The sequence below is a fragment of the Ornithorhynchus anatinus genome, chromosome 5 (assembly GCF_004115215.2).
Source record: "Ornithorhynchus anatinus isolate Pmale09 chromosome 5, mOrnAna1.pri.v4, whole genome shotgun sequence".
In the NCBI taxonomy this organism is placed as follows: Eukaryota; Metazoa; Chordata; class Mammalia; order Monotremata; family Ornithorhynchidae; genus Ornithorhynchus; species Ornithorhynchus anatinus.
This window is the reverse complement of record NC_041732.1, coordinates 23,360,579-23,369,583: the sequence shown is the minus strand read 5'-3', so window position 1 is coordinate 23,369,583 and position 9,005 is coordinate 23,360,579.

The window sequence follows — 9,005 nt, the reverse complement described above, 5'->3', positions numbered from 1 at the left end:
GAATCTGATTCCTGCTCTTGGTGGTGGCTTGCAGGATGCCTGGTACCCCTGGGGACCAGCTGTCAAACATTAGATCAATCAATCAATTAATGGCATTTATTGATCACTTCTTGAATGCAGAAGACTGTGCTTAGTGCTTGGGATAGTAAAATACAACAGAGTAGGTAGGCTCGTTTCCTGCCCACAATGAGCTTATAGTCTAGAGGGCAAGACAGACATAAATAAATAATATAAATAAATAATTAGAGATATGTATGTAAGAGCTGTGGGTCTGAGGGAGGGGGGAATACCAAATGCCCAAAGAGCATGAGTCAAGACGCAGTAGATCTTCACATCATTGCACTTTCTTATAATAGCAAGATGGCTAAGAGGAACCAGTGCCATCAATTACATAACTTTCAAGTCCTGGAACTTTGGAATCAGTAGTTTCAAGTAGTTGCTAAATGCTTATACAAAGTTCACGTATTAAATATTGTGCCATTCTGGAGAACTTTCATTCATTCATTCAATCATATTTGTTGAGCGCTTACTGTGTGTCAAGCACTGTAGTAAGTGCTTGGGAAAGTACAGTACAACAATAAACAGTGATATTCCCTGCCCGCAAGTTCATAGTCTAGACTGGAGACAGACATCAATACAAATAAATAAAATTACAGATATGTACATAAATCCTTGGGGTTGGGATGGGGGAAGAGCAAAAGGAGCAAGTAAGCTTGTGGTAGAAGGGAGTGGGAGATGAGGAAAAGTGGGGCTCAATCTGGAAAGGCCTCTTGAAGGAGATGTGCCTTCAGTAAGGCTTTGAAGCAGGGAGAATGGTTGTTTGTCAAATTAGGAGAAGGAGGGCATTCTTGCACTCAGGAAACTTGCACTCAAGGAAGCAGCTTGGCTTAGTGCAAAGAGCAGAGGCCTGGTAGAGGAACACTGTGGTTCTTATCCCAGCTCTGCCAATTGCTTGATGTGTGACTCTGGGCAAGTCACTTCACTTCTCTGGATCTCAGTTCCCTCATCTGCAAAATGGGGATTGAGACTGCGATCCCCACATGGGACAGGGATTGTGTCCAACCAGTTTGCTTGTATTCACCGCAGGGTCTAATACGGTGCCTGGCACATAGTAAGTGATTAACAAACACCATTATTATTACTATTACATTGAACCTTACCCCTGCCAACTGTCCTTGTCCCTTGGCCATAGGATGAGAGAGAAAAAGAGAGAGTGAATGTGTGACTGTGTGAATCCATAACTAGCATAAACGGGACAACCTAAGTTCTACCGAAAGGATAGAGTGTCTCAGGAATTTTTTCTCTGGACATTCCATCCTCACCTACAAAAACCCAAACTGATTTGAAAACAGCAGCACATTAAACCTCACAGAAGAAGGGTGAGGCGAGGTGGGTAGAGATGGCCTGGAAATAGTTTTTGATAGGGACCACAAAGAAGTAATGGAGCAATAAGTGAAATAATTTATTGTTCCTTTTTGTATTGACAAACAAATCAAAACTAAGGAGAGCAGCAAGTTGGGAAACTGAAGCCCATCTGGACTGAAGCAGACCATGAGTTACAAGCTCAAGGATTTGTCTGGGCAAACCTAAACTTGCCCCTTGAAGAAGTTGGATCAGGTCTGAGTATCAGTACTCATAGCCTAGCCTGAGCATGCAATGCAAGCGAAACCTGCATTAGGCACTTAGAACATAACAATAGAAGTAAAATCAACCACATCTGCCTTTAAGGAGCTTCTACTCTACCAAGAGAAACGAAAGACACGAATGGATGAATATATGTTCATTTTTTCTTTATGGGACTCATTAAGCACTTACTATGTGCCAGGCACTGTACTAAACACTGGGTTGGATACAAGCTAATCAGGTTACTACTAATAATAAAAATTATGGTATTTGTAAAGTATTTACTATGTGCCAAGCACAGTTCTAAGGACTGGGGTAGATACAAGGTAATCAGGTTGGAAACATGTCTGTCCCAAATGGGGCTCACATCTTAATGCTCATTTTACAGATGAGTTAACTGAGGCACAAAGAAGTTCAGTGATTTGCCCAAGGTCACACAGCAGACATATGGTGGATTCCATGTCCCACATGTGGCTCACAGTCTTAAGCCCCATTTTATAGATGATGTAACTGAAGCACAGAGAAGTTAAATGACTTGCCCAAGGTCACACAGTAGACATCTGCTTCTTCCAACTCTTTCTGACTCCCAGGCCCTTGCTCTATCCACTAGGTCACGTATAACTAAGAAATGGATAAATCAATACTGAATGAATTAACATAAAATTCTTGAGAGCAGAGGTGCTGTTAGGGTACTTTATCTTGGCAGGTGGGAAGGATTGAATGGGAAATAATCCTAGAATGACCTGAGTAGAAAGCATGACCATCTCAATTTCCCAGCCAATTGCACTAAAGAATCTTCCCACAGGAAAGTACCAGTGAGGGTAGCTGATTCCATAGGGAATTTCAGGGGAGTCACAGCTGAGTACTAGAAGGCTCCAGATGAACTTTAGATTATTGATGTCTTTTCCTGGGATGGGAGGGAGCATTTTTGGCTCCACGTTTGGTGACTCAGGCTAGACCCTACTTACCCAGTCCCAGGGTTTGGGAACTTCCTGGCCAAATCAAAACGGTCCCCCTGTTATCAAACCATTTCATTTTACTTAGCTTTGGCATTCACCACAGGTTTCTTCTGGAAACCTCCCTACTCTAACGAGATGCCTAGTGAGAGTCGCGATGACTAGGAAATGAGGACGGGAGACAGTATTTCATTTCAAATGTCCTGCTGAATGACTATGGGCCACTGTCTGAGGGAGACCTGGGATGGCTGTGTCACTGTAAAATGCAACTAATAAATATGTAAATCAGGCTATCTTTATGCAGAACCCAGCGGGATGTAGGCACCAAGATAATAGCTTAAAAACACCACATTATCTATGATTTTAAGTGGTCTATTATTTCAGAACCTCAAACACTAGAAAATGATCATGAGCAATGTCAGGATATTTTCCTCCCTTAGTGAACAGCATTAACAAGCCTGTCAGCTACCTCTGAGTGCAAATCTGGACCCGAAATGTGGTGTGTCTCTTTTTTATTCTTTCTGAAACTTCAGCCTCCATTCAAATATGCATGCAGTGCTTCATTCATTAGAAGATGAAGCTCTCCCCGCTTCAATCACTGCTGTCCCTGACAGATATTATGTTCTCAAAGGTGGCATCTAACTTCACAGCCAGTTAGCAGGTAGTTCCAAAAGCGGGCCAAGAAACCCCTTCTACTTTCTCTTATATCTTAATGTGCATATGCCTCCAGGGGCCCCCAAGAACAGAATGGGAAGCAAACACAAGGCTGTTTACAGAAGTTCCAAAATGAAGGTCTCCAGGGAGAGTTGTATTCATCATTCATTCATTCAATCATATTTATTGAATGCTTACTGTGTGCAGAGCACTGTATTCATTCAATAGTATTTACTGAGAGCTTACTATGTGCAGAGCACTGTACTGTACTAAGCACGTGGAAAGTACAATTCAGCAACACAGACAATCCCTGTCCACAGTGGGCTTGCAGTCTAGAAGGGGGGAGACAGGCATCAAAATAAGTAAACAGACATCAATTGCATCAATATAAATAAATAAAATTATAGATCTATATACACATCATTAATATAAATGAATAGAATTATAAATATGTACATATATACGCAAGTGCTGTGGGGAGGGGGAGGGGGTAGAGCGAAGGGAGGGAGTCGGAGTGATGGGGAGGGGAGAGGAAGTAGAGGAAAAAGGGGGCTTAGTCTGAGAAGGGTTTCTGGAGGAGGTGAGCCTTCAGTAGGGCTTTGAAGGGAGAAAGTGTGATTGTTTGGCAGATTTAAGGAGGGAGGGCATTCCAGGTCAGAGGTAGGATGTGGGCCAGGAGTCAATGGTGGGACAGACTAGAATGAAGCACAGTGAGAAGGTTAGTACCTGAGAGGTGGAATGTGCGGGCTGGGATGTAGAAGGCGACAAGGGAGGTGAGATAGGAGGGAGCAAGGTGATGGAGAGCTTTGAAGCCAATAGTGAGGAGTTTTTGCTTGAAAAGAAGGTCGACAGGCAACCACTGGAGATTACTGAAGAGGGGGATTTCCAGTTGCTGGATCGAGGTAAGTTTAATGTATATGATAGATGACCTACACCCTGCTTTGCAACTAGGCTTCTCCAGGAAGCTGATATTTGCAAGCCCACCAATAGCCTAGTGGAAACTGCAGCAATGTTTTTGACTCCACAAATTATTATTGATTTTCCTTTGTTGTGTTTTGCTTGGAAGTAAACAACACCACACCTGTTGCCCAAATTTTCCTCTCTGTTTCATCTAGGAATATTTGTTTGGAGTGATTTTTTATTTTACTTGTTTGCATTTAGTTCATTATCATCATCACGGGTATTAACAACATCTGCTCATTCCACTGGTATTATGCATAAGCAATTTCCGGGCCGTGTGGGAGGTGCAGTGTCAGCAATAGTCTTTGGGTCATTCATTAATGAATAGGCTGACCATATGTGTTGCTTTATCCAGGGTGGATTCTGATTGGCTCTCCCTGCCAGTTTTTACAAATATATACAAATGTTCCAAATTGAGATTGCCCTGGCTACACTGTCCAGCCAACCTTATGCTGATTGCCAGATGCTCTTGTTTACTTTAAGTGATTGGGCTTTCATGTCTGGGTTGGAGCATGCTCCGTTTAAGTCTCACAGCATTCTGGGACCTGATGTTCAGAAGTGTCAGAATGTCAGGGATTTTAACCCAATCCATCCCCCTCCTTCACTTTTCTTCTTTGCTCTGGTAGAGAAGGGGGACGGCAAAGATGCTTAAATTAGGAAAGGCGTCTTGTTGCCCAAACTATCACCAAAAACATACAGCAGCTCTCAGTCACTCAATCGTATTTATTGAGCGCTTACTGTGTGCAGAGCACTGTACTAGCACTTAGGAGCACTTCCTTGCTCACTACTATAAGCTCCTTATAGGCAGAGTACATGCATATCAACTCTGATATACTGCACTTTCCCATGCACTTAGTACAAGGTAGGCACTCAGTAAGAGCTCAATAAATACAACTGATTGATTAATAAACCACTACAGCACTTCTCTGATCCTATTAAATGCTTCTGTCCTCCTCACTTAAGAAGTTACATTTTCCCATCCCAGTCCCAAGCATGGCATCTTCAGAAAGGCAGCCTTCATTTTGAAATAGTTCCTACAGAGAAGAAAGAGTGATTTAACCAGAAATCCTCATCAGAGGGAGTAGAGGAGAAGGCAGAGATAAACCTGTTGATTAGGGACTGAAAATCATATCAACTCACTTCTCCTAAACTGTTGCTCCCTTTCCACCTTCCAGGGCAGAAGGTTCCTACCAATCTCTTAGCAAAAGAGCGCATTTTCTTCTTGATGTGTCTGTGTCAAGTAGCAGAGGCACCATTTGAGCCCTTGGTGTAAAATACACAGAAAAAATTCCAGCCTACACAGAACTTCTGACTCATTCTTCAACACAAGGGCCAGGGTTCACATTTGCATGTTATTAGGTGGGCTTGTAGTTTCCCCTTCTAAATTGTGTGCTTGTTGTGGGTAGGGAACGCGTCTGCTAATTCTGTTGTATTATACTCTCCCAAGGACTTAGTACAGTGCTCTGCACATCAGGAGTGCTCAATAAATACCATTGATTGATTTAGTGATGTTTTAAGACAGAGTTGTTTAGTAGAAATATAGTAATCTATTAGGTGCCAGGGAATCCTGGGTCCTATTTCTAATTCTGTTGCATGGAATTCTCCCAAGTGCTTAGTACAATGTTCTGCACACAGTAAGTACTCAATAAGCACCGTCGATTGATTCATTGATTGATTCCTGCAAAACCTGTGTGTGAGCTTGGTTAAATTGCATCACGTCACTACGTCCTGTCTGCAAAATGTGGATAATATTGTGTGAAACTCCTATGAAGTTATTAATAACAAAAATAATAACAACAACAGTATTTGTTCAGTACTTACTAGGTGTCAGGCACATACTAAGCTCTGGGATAGATTTTTTGTTGTTGTTTTTGGTTAAGTGCTTACCATATGCCAGATACTGTACAAAGCGCTGGAGTGGATACAAGCTAATCAGGTTGGACACAGTTCATGTCTCACATGCAGCACACAATTTGAATCCCCATTTTACAGATGAGGTCAGTGAAGCACAGAGAAGTTAAGGGAATTGACCAAAGTCACACAGCAGACAAGTGGCAGAGGTGAGATTAAAACCCAAGTCCGCTGAATCCCAGGCCCATGCTCTACCCATTAGGCCATGCTGCTTCAAAGTGCCTACTATGTTGGGAGAAGCTTGGAAGAAAGTCATCTTGCGATCCTGAGATTTTATTGCCACTGGTTTTGGAATTTTGAGGTTCCACCATCTTGGAGGGCTTGTGGAAGTGGGGAGAAGTGGGATGCTATTCCTCAGTGAGTTGTGTTAGAGAAGCAGTGTTGCTTAATGAAAAGATCATGGGCCTGGGAGTGAGAGGACTTGGATTCTAATCCCACCTCTGCCACATGCTTGTTGTGTGACCTTGGGCAAGACACTTAATTTCTCTGTACTTCAATTCCCTCACCTGAAAATGGGGATTCAATAGCTGTTCTCCCTCCTACTTAAACTGTGAGCCCCATGTGGAACCTATCTTGTATCTACCTCATCACTTAGTGCAGTACTTGGCACCCAGTAAACACCTAACAAATACCACAATTATGATGATTATTATTAGATAACCCAGACAGTGTCAGAAAGAAAAAGATGTAATGTGAATAACTATCTGAGGGAACTAAAAGGGAAACCTACTGAATCATCCAGAACTCTTCCTTCCCCAGTAGACTCTGCAGTATGCTGTGAGTTAAACTGCATTCTCCTTACCCAGCCTGCTTCTCCCTTGGGTTGAGGGCAAAGTATGTCTTGTCTTGGGCTGTCGAGTCAACTCTGACCTGTAGCAGCTCCATGGACGTATCTTTCCCAGAATGTCCCACCTCCATCTGCAATAATTCTGAAAATGTATCAGTAGAGTTTTCTAGGTAAAAATATGGAAGAGGTTTACCATTGCCTTCTTCCACACAGTAAATTTGAGTTTCCACTCTCAACTCTTTCTCATGCCATTGCTGCCCAACACAGGTGAGTTTTGACTTGGAGCAGATTGCCTTCCTCTTGCTAGCCACTGCCAGAGTGAGGAATGGAATGGCTATGCCTCTGCTTGACTCTCCCTCCCTTATCTGAGACTGGTAGGGTACTGGAAACTCTCCAGGTGTGATCCTGAGAGGGTTTGCAAAGTAAGACCCATGGCATTTATTGAGGGTGTATTGTGTGCAGAACATGGTACGAAGTGCTGTGGAGAGTACCATAAAGTAGGCATCCTGACCTTGAAGTTGAAAGCTGGGTGTGAGAAGCATATACACGGGACCAGGTATAAAGATTTCCTGCCAAAATAGCATGATCTTGAAGTCATTGCATGAGTCCAAATGGCCAAAGGATCTGGGTCCTAATTCCAGCTCAGCTATTGCTTACGATTGCCTGTGATCTGGTGCAAGTCGATAAACTTTTCTGGGTCTTAGTTTTCTCATCCTTTTAAATAGAGATAATGTTTTCCTTTCCCTACCTCTCAAAATAAGATAATGTGAAAGTGTTTTGGAAAAGTTAAAGTTAAAGCAAATTCAAGATGACATTATTCTCAGCCCTGAGATAACTCCGGGGTAGCCATCTGCCATAGAGCATCCTGAGGATAGTAAATTTTTCCCTCTCTGTTCCCTTCAAAATGGGTGCCTGGCTTAGTTGCAGGTGAGGCTCATTTCAGATGTCAAGTAAAGTGATCCCCACTTCAGGGCACACTCTGTAGCAAGCAAAAAGGGTTGAAATTTTTAAAAATCAGCAATACTGGAATCCTGCAGTTTGGACCTAGGAGGGAAATTCAATAGTTTTGTTGTAAACTGCAGTCTAGGATGGAGGATTTACCCAGAAACATGATCTAGGTTTGGAAAAACTTCTCACTGACACAACAATGTTACCCTGCTTTCAAGACAGAAATCATTCGATGACCTATGTACCTGGATGTTGATAGGTAGTGTCTGCTCTACCGCTCTCTCGATCCCATCCGTCTTTCCAATAGCATCTCGCCTCACCTTGCCGCCCTGTCCTCTCTTCCCACTCTCGACGATCAGGTCTCCGCTCTCAACTCCACCCTCACTACTCATCTCGACTCTCTCGCCCCCCTTTCCCTCCGCCGCTCTCGCGCCACTAACCCACAGCCCTGGATCACCTCCTCCGTCCGCCTCCTACGCTCCTATGCTCGAGCTGCTGAGCGCCGCTGGCGAAAGTCCAAGCACCAAGCCGACCTCACACACTTCAAATTTATCCTTTCCTGCCTTAACTCTGCCCTCTCCTCCGCCAGGCAAAGCTTCTTCTCCTCCCTCATCGACACCCATGCCCGTCACCCCCGCCGATTGTTCCGGACCTTTAACTCTCTCCTTAGGCCCCCTGTTCCTCCCCCTCCCCCATCTCTCACCCCTAATGATCTGGCCACCTATTTCCTCACGAAAATCAACACGATCAGGTCTGAGCTCCCCAAAGTCACCCCTCCGCCTCTCCCCTCCCCCCCAATAACCCCCTCCCCTACTTTCCCATCCTTCCCTGCAGTATCCTCAGAGGAGATCTCCTCCCTCCTCGCAAGTGCCACCCCCTCCACCTGCGCCTCGGACCCCATTCCCTCTCACCTTCTTAAAACCATCGCCCCTGCCCTCCTCCCTTCCTTAACTTCTATTTTTAACCACTCAATCTCCAAGGGCTCCTTCCCCTCTGCCTTCAAACACGCCCACGTCTCCCCCATCCTAAAAAAACCCGCTCTTGACCCCACTTCCCCCTCCAGTTATCGTCCTATCTCCCTACTACCCTTCCTTTCCAAAATCTTAGAACGAGTCGTCTACAATCGATGCCTAGAATTCCTTAACTCCCATTCTCTCCTAGACCCC